This window comes from Lotus japonicus, chromosome 1, assembly GCF_012489685.1.
Source record: "Lotus japonicus ecotype B-129 chromosome 1, LjGifu_v1.2".
NCBI classification, from domain to species: Eukaryota; Viridiplantae; Streptophyta; class Magnoliopsida; order Fabales; family Fabaceae; genus Lotus; species Lotus japonicus.
Genome location: NC_080041.1, coordinates 23,247,338 through 23,259,251, shown reverse-complemented (window position 1 = coordinate 23,259,251; position 11,914 = coordinate 23,247,338). Strand labels below are relative to the sequence as shown.

Here is an 11,914-nt window from a genome sequence, read left to right as displayed (position 1 = left end):
GATCACAAACCCATATTAATTAATGGAATAAAAAAATATAACTAAAATCTGCATAATATGGTAGCTGTGCAAATAACACTCGGGTTTGGAGATGCAACAATTGCAGAATCTCCTCTTCAGATTAGGAGATCAGGTGTGATCGCATTACTGTATTAAGATGTTTTAGTCTAGTCGTTTGTTTTGTCTTTTCTTTTCACATGTAACAAAAAAAAAATCTAAATTTTTTGTATCATCAAACACATAAATTAACTATAATGAGATTATTCTATTTTAAGCTTGTGTTTGCATTTAACTCCATGTGAAATGGTTTAATTGTCATGTGTTTAGATCTATCTCTATCCATGTAACATTTCCTTAATTAGTAGTATTTTTATTTTTTATATATATATAAGTTCAACTCATTTAAAAATGTTTTTATAATCAAAATATATATACCTCTCACAATAGTACTGATTAATCTTCTTGGTTACACTAAGTGGTAAGTGATTGACCACAAAATGTGCTACATTCTCATATGTGATGGTCAACTTCTAACCTCATGATTAAAGGAAGATGACACCTAATCATCACCTCAAACCTCTTGCATAAAAATATGAGTTTAATGGATATGCACTGACAGTGTAAAATAGTTTTACACAGACATCCAATTGAATTCCGCCAAATCAGAAAATATCTTATTCTTTTAATTAAAATTAAAGTAAAATGTAATTATCTCTCCTATGTGGCATGCTTTGATTGGATGACTGTGTAAAACTATTTTACACTGTCAGTGCATATCCATTAAACTCTAAAAATATTGCTTTTTTCATGGTTGTTTATAATGCTAGATGAATGTGGGACATATATGAGATTTGAATTATGCAATGGATTAACGTGGACAATTAAACGCGCTTAGTTCCTAACCTATCACATCAATATTGTCTCTTTATGAGACGCACGACTGGGCCTAAAGAGTAATCCAGATTTATGTGCATTTAATATGACATAATGTTCTAATTAAGTTGCTTAATTGCATGTGCTTCCACCTTAAAACACGCTACCAGCAACTCTAACCGATGCATCCGGGTACAAGCCACTTGATTTTAGTATACGATTTCATACAATAATGTCTAAGCACATTGATTTGGTCAGAGATTTGATTTTCTTATAATCTGCTCTGTTTACTCATAGCTAGGCTTGTTGACTTGTTCTATTAGAAAGCTATATGCGCAGTAAGGAATTCGTTTCACTATGTTTTAGGATCACTTCTTGATTAGAAAATATAGGGAATTGACAAAGAAGTCGAAAATATATTTGATGAACTGCAGAAATTTTCCACCATTGATTATTAATTTAATAAACCTTCTGATAGGATATAAAATTCTAATTAAAGTCGATTCAGTTAGAGTTAGAGAGAATTTAGAGTCAAATAATGAAATTGGGAGCACATACTTCTCATTTTCTGATATCATTAATTGGAAAAAGAATTTCAACTTAAAACTAAAAAATAATCAACAAATAAGTGACAAATCTAGTCTAATTGCGAAAGAAATAACATCCACTAAAATAACTAAATATTTTTTTTCAAAATATGAAGATTATATTGAAGAATAATGAAACTTGGGACCAGCCCAGGCAAAATAACTAGATATAATCATAAAATAACTATATATAATATCTCTAAATTAAATAAACGTATAATTAGACATCCATTTAGGCTTGTTGATGAATCTTTTGAGTTCATTATTACTTACTAGGTCCTTGATTTTTGATAACTCCCTATGTATGCATTCTTCCATATTCATGCTTGGAAGAGGTCATGCTAAGTATATAGCATAACTCGATGTTATATGTCTTAGTTTAATTATGTGTAAATGTGTTTTAGACTTTGTGAAATTGAACACTCATTTTATCAAACTCTTGGAACCATAGTATTGTTTTATGAGTTCTTATATATACAGAGACTGACAACGCGCGACATCTCACCAACATTTACGTGACTTGCAACGATTTTTACCCAACAACTGCTAACCATGAAATGTAAAACAAAAAAAGTGTTTAGAGAATATAATTAAGTTTTCAACCTCCACTAAAACAAGTAGATTTTGTGACGGTCATTGATAGAATTTCAAAATAGTTAGAATTATTTTTCCAATCTATAAACACTACAAAGGAAGTAGCTAAAATCTACTGTTCACTTTGAGAGTTTTATTCAGTGTGTCAAGGTCCACGGTAAGGCTACTTTTTGTTCTTTTTTTATAAGCTGGTTCCTTTTTGTTGCTTTTCCGATTACAATTGCACCAAATTTATTACTTTTTTATTTATGTACGTATAAAGTAAATAAAAATGGTAGGTTACTCAGCCTCTCTCCTCTCTTCTGAACATCCTCTACGTTTCTCTCCCCCCCCCCCCCCCATCATCGGAATCCTCAACCTGGCAACTGCCGCGAGCACCACCATCACAGACAACCCAAATCTGCCTCTATTCTTCACTCTCTATCGCGGCAAACACCCCTTTCAACAGCCGCAAGCATCCCCTTCCTTTGACACAACCACCGCAAATCCCAGTTTTTTGACAGGTTAAAAACCCTTTCCTCCTTTATCTGCTTTTTTTCTACTTTTCTGAACACAGACCCGTAAGTGAAAACTTTTCGACATCTAATTTCACTTTTCTGCACCAATTCAAGTTAGGAGTATACTTTACATCACTTTTCTGGCCAATTGCTCCATATATAAGGCCCTCCAATTCAGATTTTTTGTGGCAAAATACGAAAGCACCACCGGCAGGGAGGAACAAGAAGAGGAAGTAGTCGCTCTAATCGAACACCGCACCCATGAAGTCGAAAACATCCACAAACGCATCGCTTATTACCAATCTCAGGTCACTCTTTTCACTACTACAACTACTATTACTACTTCCCTTTCAATATCATGCTTGGTTTTTCTTGTGGTGTATACAAGAATGTTGTTTTTTATCATTGTTATCATAGATTTGTTTGTTCTCAAGTGAAGCTTTGTTGTGTGTTATACTTATAGCTACTAAAGGTGTAGATTTTATTGGGTGGTTAATATAAGATTGTGAATGATGTGCAGCTTGAGGAGGCAGAGAAAAGGTTGCAGGATTCTGAATCAAACCAGCCAATGCAGTTTCGTCTAGGAAAAATAACAGCTTGGATAATGGGATTAAACCGGTGAAGATGGACTGGCGATCAAGCAGTCCTGTTGATAGGAATGAAGGTTCTTTATGTCCATCTTTTTTGTTTAGTTTAGTTTTTGTTTGGTTCTTTTGTCTATAAATTTTGCAATGTTCTAATATTTATGTGTGTGATATGTGGAATTGATTCTAGATGCATGAACAGGGGGTTCATTCAATAAACAAAGAAGCCCACCTGACTTGGAAGTTGAACCAAATTTTTTCAAAATCTTAGGGAATATCCATCATAGTCCATAAAAAAGCCAACTTGGAGATCCTTAAAAGCTACACAACTTATATTTGCATTTTATTAAACCTTATTCTTTGGCTTCAGGTTTGCAAATAACCATGATAGTCCATAATGCTCCTTAATGTTTGTCTAAAGAAAAGGTGTTTTTTTCTTCTCAGATTTAGATTTTTTTTATGACAGGCCTCTGTGAGTGCTTCTTAGGAGCATGTAATGATAACCGGTACATGAAAAACTCTCTAGGCATTCTTACTCTTGCACAATTTGTATCATTTATCTATGGGGTTATGACATGCTACATTCAAGATTTTAGTTTATCTCAATATGGTATTGAGTTGGTTTGACACAACAACTATCCTCCACATCTTGATGCTTACTTGGTATTATTCCTTTCCTTATTTGTGCAAGAGTAACACCAATAAACTATTGAACCAGCTTTGGTATATAGAGTTTTTACTAGAAGTCAGGTGTATGATTTTACCAATGGAAGTGCCAACTGATAGCAAATGAGCAACTTTGAATCTTGGCTGGATTTATATTCTAAGGAAGAAAGAGTTAGAGCCCAGAGCATTCTGAAAGCAAATTATTAATAGGCATAGAATGGAATGATGACAATGAGGTGAAATGATTATATAGACTTCAAAGGTTTAGGCGAATTATCAGTATAATCTCATGTTATCACATAAGCTTTATTCCAGAATTTCAACTTTAGTCTCTTTGATCAAGTTTAGTCAACTTTTTAATTGTGTGGTTGCTAAGTTATTTTCCATATTGTCGATACTCTGTAGCTAACAACTGACAAACTATGAAGAAGCTATGTGAACAATAATTTTAATCTTATCAGTTTTATGTTACAGTTTTTTAGTCCTTTTTCTTTCTGTATGCCTATCTCTTAAAAATCCAAGTATATGTTTAATGTAATTTGACAGTCATAAAACTTAATATTTTCTTCAAATAACATCATTAAAGTCTTCTAGCTGGAGAGATGCTCGAGAACTGAGTGAAATTGAACAGTTTTGGTCTTTAAATTATATGTTGTTCATAGGGTAAGTTGTTTTTATAGCTGCCATCATAATTCAAAATCACAAAGCACACATAACATGCCCAGACTAATGGCAGTGATTATGGCTAGACCAATACAGATTAGCATAAAAACAAGAAATTGCGGCCAAGGTTGTCAAAAACTCTGACCAAGGAACTGAAGAATTTAAGAAAGCAGTTAAGTTAATTGGATTTAGGACTTTAAGGAATTAAATGCATTTTAATGCACATATGCTCATTGGTTTCAAGCTTATTTGTTGTTTGCCTATGTGAGTATGTGACTATAAATTTATGTCATTTATGTTGTTCTGTTGGACATCTTTGACATGGTCTATACTCTTTTGAACTTTTTATAGCTGTGTTTGAGATGTCAAAGTGGAGTCAATAAGCTAAATATATTAGAAAAGTTAGTACTCATATATGCATGGTACTGAAAATGGTTTTCATGTGCAGTTTTTTTCCATGTGATACTAATTTAGTTTTAATGAAGTTCGAAAAATGTGCTAAAGTTTTGGAACATGTTGTCAGTCCTCGAGGTGCTAATTGGATGCACATTTTATATCAGGTTTGCCTCTTACCTCTTTCCTGAACACATTTTATATAGTTGCATATGTATAAAACTATAAAATCAATTTGAAGCTTAGTCTTTTCAACAACATCTTTCAAATTTATCTCTTATATTCTATGCTCTGTTTATTTGATTCATTGACTTCATTCATTATATTTGATTCAGAGGAATGTAATTTTTCATACAAGTTGCAGGCATATATCCAACCACTATAGTGCTACTTAAATAATCTTATTTATCATGCATAAAACTATAATTTTTACTTCAGCCTCATCTTTCTGTATTGCAGGTTGACGTGCTACCATTTTGCCCTGGTGAATTTTGAGATACTCTTTCAAGAAGTACTGATGTATCTTAATGATGCTTCTCCTTATGTCTGTCTAATTGGCCAATTGTTGTCTTTATTACTTTGAATATCATTTCCTTCATTACTAAATGATTTAGAAATCCTATTGCATGGGAAAGCTTGAAAACTTTAGTGCACTGGTTTTCTTCCTTTGCACAAATGAAAGCAAAGTTGTAATTTCTTTTTCCAGGTCCATACAAATGAATAGGACTCCAGATAGGCTACTTGTCATTTTGGGGTTAGTAAATTGGAATGACTTATTACGTGCACTGAATTGTTGGCTATGAAGTTTGGTCTGCAATATAGAATCACAAAGCCATGAGTTTTATTAGACGTGTGGTAGTTAATCTTTATGTTTATGGAGCCCTTATAATATAAGTATATAACAGATATTGCTGGACTGATTTAGCCCTTCCCCCATCTGTTGTGTTGTTCTTTTTGTTACGCTTTCGAGTATTTTGACTATAGATATATTGATATGGAAGAAGAGATAAATATCTGGTGCTTCATGTTTGCTCTTTCTACTTAGTATTGTAGTTGACATTATAGAGAAACAAAGAATTTGGTAACATTCTTAAAATTTTCAATATCACCACATTTTCATTGAGAATGATGTGCGACGAATTCGTTCATCAAACTAACAAAGGAGTTTTGACATTATCTCTGACTCATAGATGAGAAGAGAAATGATTGTGTTTCTTGTGAGATAAAATGATTATGTTTAACAGCTAAGACAATTATTAATGGTATATTTAAAAATTATTTTTTTAACTCATATTAAGAAATAGTGGAGTAGCAGATTTAGTTTGATGTATTTATAATAAGAATCAATGAGGTTGACGTACTCCATATACAATACCAGCTATCACATCTTTCTAAATCCAATTTAAAACGTTATTGTTAACCATTTTATCCTGAACAACAAAACATATATAGTATTTTCATATTATACTCAAACAAAAGTAAAGACATTATTAAGCAGTGGAATTTATTTTTAAAAAACATAGTTCTAAATTTGTAATCACATATTTTAAATAACAAACAATTATGACACACATGTATTGTGGAAAATTAAATTTGAAATAGATATTGTTGAGGAAAATATGTTTTCATACACTAGATTTCAAAATAGTTTAATATAACTATTAAATAGTATTTAATTTATATTCATAACAAATTACTGATTGTAATTAAAAAATAGCAACCGTGCATCGCACGGGTCACTATCTAGTACCCTACAATTACAAATTGTGGAGGTTAGAAATCGTTTTATTGCCACAATAACAACTGTGTTTCGCACAACGCGTATTTACCAGAATCATTATTGTTGTTGTTTGATGACGTTTTGTAGCTAAAAATTCTCCAGTCTGAACAGAGGTTTTTCTGTCCCGTTCCCACTTTGTTGTCGCTTCTTGGTTATTAAATATTGTTTATGTACGTCTTCTAGCTCAAGTTGGTACATACGACGTTTTGCTAGCTCTTTCTACATTTTAGTAATCTTCTGTCCTAAAATTATTAATTATTTCTGTTACGTGTCAGTAATATATATGTATTAATTAGATGAAACGATAATGATTATTCTTCAGGGGTCTGAGATGTGGACTTGAAGGAAAAAAATAGACATTGGTGAATAAACACATTCTTCACTCATGCATGCATGTTCCAACCCAAAAACCATTTAGGCTCTCTTTGTTGTGATCAAATACTAAGTTTTAATTTCATGTTTAGTTACGTTGTGCATATGGTTTCTGATGAAGATTATGACTTTTAAAATTAGAGGTGTGGGTGAGAGTGTTAAATAAATAAATAAATTAAATAAGAGAGTTAGTTAAATGGAGAATTTAAAAATATTAATTTTCATGAGCCAAGATGTGAGATGATGGAGGAAAAATTATGTGCGATGTTATGACGGACAATCAGTTCAAGTGCATAGCTAAGCCATCCGCAGGGAGATCTAGTATGGCTTATTGATATGTACTTTGAAGAAAAAACAATTGAACTAGCTAGCCCCGACTCTAATGCCTATTTCTACTCTTTAACGTCGCTTAAACCGACGTAAAGCCAATGGGAAGTATTGAGTTTAAAATTTGTTCCATTTAATAGTAGTGTCAGCTAAACCGACATCAAATATGAGCTTAACATCCATTAGCGTCAGGTCAAACCAACTCTAAAGTTATCAACCACCTTAGGCCCAGTGTCCGTCAATGGTTCCCAACTGATGTTAATTTCATTAACCAACTTAGTGTCGGCTATAACAGACGCAAAGTTGAAGTTGGTCCAGCTCATTTCTTAGGCCCACAAGTTAGTGACGATCTAACCGGTTAAATTGAAGATGTGGAAGTAGTGAACATATATATCTCAATTTTAGCCTGATCCAACGGTGGTGAATGATTCTGTATATAAGGGTTATTCTACAGAAAGTGCTCATAGTAGACAACTTGCTGAATTCATAAAATGCTCGTTTTCACTCTCTTTTCAATTACATATTTTTCTTTTCTTTTATTTTACTTTTTTCCTTTTCTATTACAAATACATCACAAACCACATAAGTTTTGTAATAAATTAAATACGATATCAACGTACAAAACCATATGAAAAACATAATAAAAGATTTGCATTTTAGATGCGCATCACATCTTTATGCGTTGTGGAATGAGGTGTTTGTCCCCGAGAAGCAGCTGTTAAGTTCAAATGCAAATCGTTTATCATGTTTTGAATGATAACAATTTTCAAGAGTGTAAGTGAACTGATTGATTACATCATATGAATTGTATTTCAGGAATCAATATTATACCCCTTTTGCTATATCGTCTAAATAAAGAAGCAGTACAAGAGGACGACATCTCCAAAGAAGAAGATCGGTCAAAGCAGCAAAGTTATGCAAGGAGTCAACCTAGTCAAGTGCAAGCAAGGACAAAGCAACAAGGGTAGACGACTCAGCTAAAGAAGTCAACAGGGTCAGCTCAAGGGTAAAGCCACCCAAGCAAGGGCTTTAGGCCTCCCAAAAAAAAAAATTTACTAAGGAAAAAGGGCCTCAAAAAATATTTTTTTACTAAGTAAAAAAGGCCCCAAAAACACAAACATTAATACTAAGTCAAAAAGACCCAAAAGCTAGGCTTCACTTTAAAGTTGGCTTTAGGCCTCATTTAGTGTTGGGCTGGCCCTGGAAGTCAAACATGCATCATCGTCTACACTGAAAGATCAAAGGAAGAGTCAAAGCATTAATGCAGACTATACAAGCAAACAAATGCCTTATCCACTGCACAGTCTGACTGACGAATCAGAAGTAGAAGAAGATCAAGAAACATGAAAGAGTCAAATCATATAGATCGTCTTTAGAAGGAAAAGCTCAAGCTTCAAGCGCATCCACTTGAGGAGACAGTCAAAGCTTCAGAGCCACACATGCAAGATCAAGAGAAGCTACTGGATCGTTTGAGAAGACTATACTCAACGTCTACCACGTTGTCTATCTCAAGGCTGATCAAAGGAAGCAATGTTAAGAGAAAAGAAAGACATATTCAAATGGAAATATCTCTGACACTCTTGAAGAGAAAGTCAATTTCTATACATCACGTGATACTCTAGAAAGCACGTTGACCAAGAAAACAAGTACAATATGTCAGCATCAAAGTTTCCTCTTTCTCTCTCTTACACAAGGAATGAAGAAATGGAGCAAAGATTTTTGTCTAAACCTACAGGCATCTATCCAATTCAGGCAACTCAAGACAATCCATTTCTGAAGAAGTAGAAGAGATTGGACAAAACTGAAAGCCTCAACTATTGAATGACCAACAGCAGAAAGGAATGAAGCATGCGCCAAACTAATAAGTCTTCTAAGAGAAGAATGGCTGAAGAAAGAGCATCATATGTTCAACAAAAGAACTATGAAATCAGATCGTCTGAAGCATTCAACATCTATCATATGAAGACTCCAGTATGAGAAGAAAAAAAGCATAAAGAATGAGCTCAATAGAAGATCATCTGAAAGAGAGCAGAATGTTTGAAGAAAGTTCATCATCTGAAGAACGATGAAGAAAGATCGTCTGAAGAAAGGAAAATCAAGTCAGAAGGAACATCTAAACAAGAAAGCTTATACTCAAAGAAAGCCACAAATCAAATCAATATACTTCCCGTTGAAAGAAAAAGCCAATAAAGCTTTGCGCAGAAGTCTCAACGAAGAAATCACTTATCGTGGTGTCACTTTCAGATTTCCATATCTCTACACCAAAGGATAGAAACTCAGTCCTGTGTTACCTGCTTGTTGACAGAATACATCTTTACGGCAAAAGGTCTAAATCAAACACTACTACGCTCTGACGAAAGTACATTGTGTATCGTTTGATCCAACGACTAGAGTCTTGCTGATGAACAAGCTCCAACGCCTACAATCCACTACACAAAAGATTCGGGAGTATAAAGGGAAGAACTGAAGGCTTTAGAAAGTTGGCGATGCCCACGCAACTCTCAAGATCATAAGCGATCGAACCCAAAAGCTCTTAGAGCTCATCATGAGACCCAATGATACACTTCAATGAACAATTCTATATCATCGTCTACATCAACATGTAGAGTCAAATTCCTTGTACCTCTATCATGTAACTGAACAAAAAGTATATGCTTAAGAGTTAAATTTGACAAACAATGCTTTATAGTTCCTAGGCGTAATTGATCTACTATCCCTCTTAGAAGAAGAGATTTAGAGTAGAAGAAAGCAATCTTGAGAAAGATTGTTTTGGGAGAAGTCATGTATAATACTTGTTGTAAAGGAGGAGTCTGTCTAATACTTAATAAGGAGGAGTCCTAATAATACTTGTAAGGAGGAGTCATTCGAATACTTGTGCATGGAGAGGCAGGGGAAAAAGAATACTCAATGCCTAGAGAGGTAGTGGCCAAAGAATACTCAACTGCCTAAAGAGACAGGGACAAAGAATATTTGTTCTGCCTGAAGAGACAGAGGCAAAGGATACTTGTCTTATCTGAAGAGACAGGGACAAAGAATATTTGTTTTGCATGGAGAGGTAGTGTTCAAAAAATACTCATGTTTCCTGAAGAGGCAGGGCTCAAATAATACTTGTATGGAGAAGTACTTGATACTTGATAGTGAAACTAATCTTGGCGCTGCCAAGGACAGGATGTAGCCCTATCGTTCTGGGGGTGAACTAGGATAAAATTACAGGTGTGCATCGTCTACTTCCCTGCTATACATTTTTCCTGCACTAAACGATACCAACAAAGATGATAATTCTTTATATCGTTTGGAAAACCAAGTTTTTTATGAGCACAATTCAAACCCTCCTTTCTTGTTCTACTCTTATCAACTTCAGCAACGACATGAAAAGTGCATCATTTCAAGTTGAATGATGACAAATGGATCAATTGCTTCACTGAAAGCTTGATTCGATTAACACACATCTAAAGTTAGGTTTGGAAAAAGGGAAAAATGTTTTCGCTCACAAAGTGCACAAATAATAGTGTTTGGAAAGATAAAAAACCTTTAGCGATTTTAAGTGCAGTTTTATGGTGAACTATGTTAAAAATGAGTGTCTCTAAGAATAACGTAAATTGTAACAGCCGAGAGACGTGCGTCTAAGAAAAATGAAATAGAAGAGAGAAGGTAAGGGGTGAATCAATTATTACGTTTATTAAAGTACCATGCCATAAGCTGGCTCAAGGCAAGCACCTTGTCGAAAATAATATATATAGTTCCAAGCAGGTCAACCTCATCAAGTATTCATGAGGTTTTACAACACAATAATACCACGGAAACAAGTGCAATCCACATGGTTAATAATCAGTCGTAACCATCACTTCGGCTTTCAGTTCAGCTATTGTACTATTTGCTGTTCTGTAAAGTTAAAACAGATATTCAAGATGCTTCACATCTGGTCGGATTGTACTCTTGATCATCGATACTTCATGGTATCTCTTGTTTCTCCAGCAAGTCCTAATAACATGCAATGCTTCTGAACGATTCCCTCTGCCGTTACTTCTAAATTGTTGTTTGAAAAATATAGTAATTGATGTCGTTACGGAACGGGCGATAATAAGAATAAATCTAGAGTTTAGATTAGAACCTACGCCGCATATGGTTCTAAGTTTAACAATTTAACTAGACCTCCAAAATTTGTCCTCTAGGTTCCAGCTGGGATAAAATTTTATACACAGAACTAATCAGAATAAAAAAAATCAATTCATTTGTTAGTCTTAATTAGTCTTATAGGTTGTTAGTTAGAGATATCCTTAGTGCATAAAGACAATTCATGGAACATGTTCCGGAAAAAATATAAATTGAATGAAAGAAAGATAAATTTTCAAAGTTTGTAATAAACTAATACTTCCTCCGTTCCTATATATAAGTCTACTTTACCTAATTCTCTTAGATTAAGAAAAGTAGTTACAAACAGTAAATTTGTAAAAGAATTTATTAACTTTCCTAGATTGCCCTTATTTAATTTCTTATAAATTTCTCTCTCAAAGTTATTATTTCAAAATCTCATTGTCTCTTTCATATTAAACTAGTGTTTTATACCCGTGCGTTGCA

At 33.8% G+C, this 11,914-nt stretch overlaps 1 long non-coding RNA gene across 2 annotated transcripts; it reads left to right on the top strand.

The window, feature by feature from the left end:
- Nucleotides 1-2,403: 2,403 nt before the first annotated feature.
- LOC130734185 (uncharacterized) lies at nucleotides 2,404-5,475 on the top strand. Of its 2 annotated transcripts, XR_009017810.1 has the most exons (4): nucleotides 2,404-2,859; nucleotides 3,072-3,215; nucleotides 4,913-5,024; nucleotides 5,317-5,475. It is a non-coding gene; the product is annotated as an uncharacterized LOC130734185 (long non-coding RNA). The 2 variants fall into 2 exon arrangements; XR_009017809.1 differs by having other exon boundaries at nucleotides 4,913-5,475.
- Nucleotides 5,476-11,914: the final 6,439 nt, after the last annotated feature.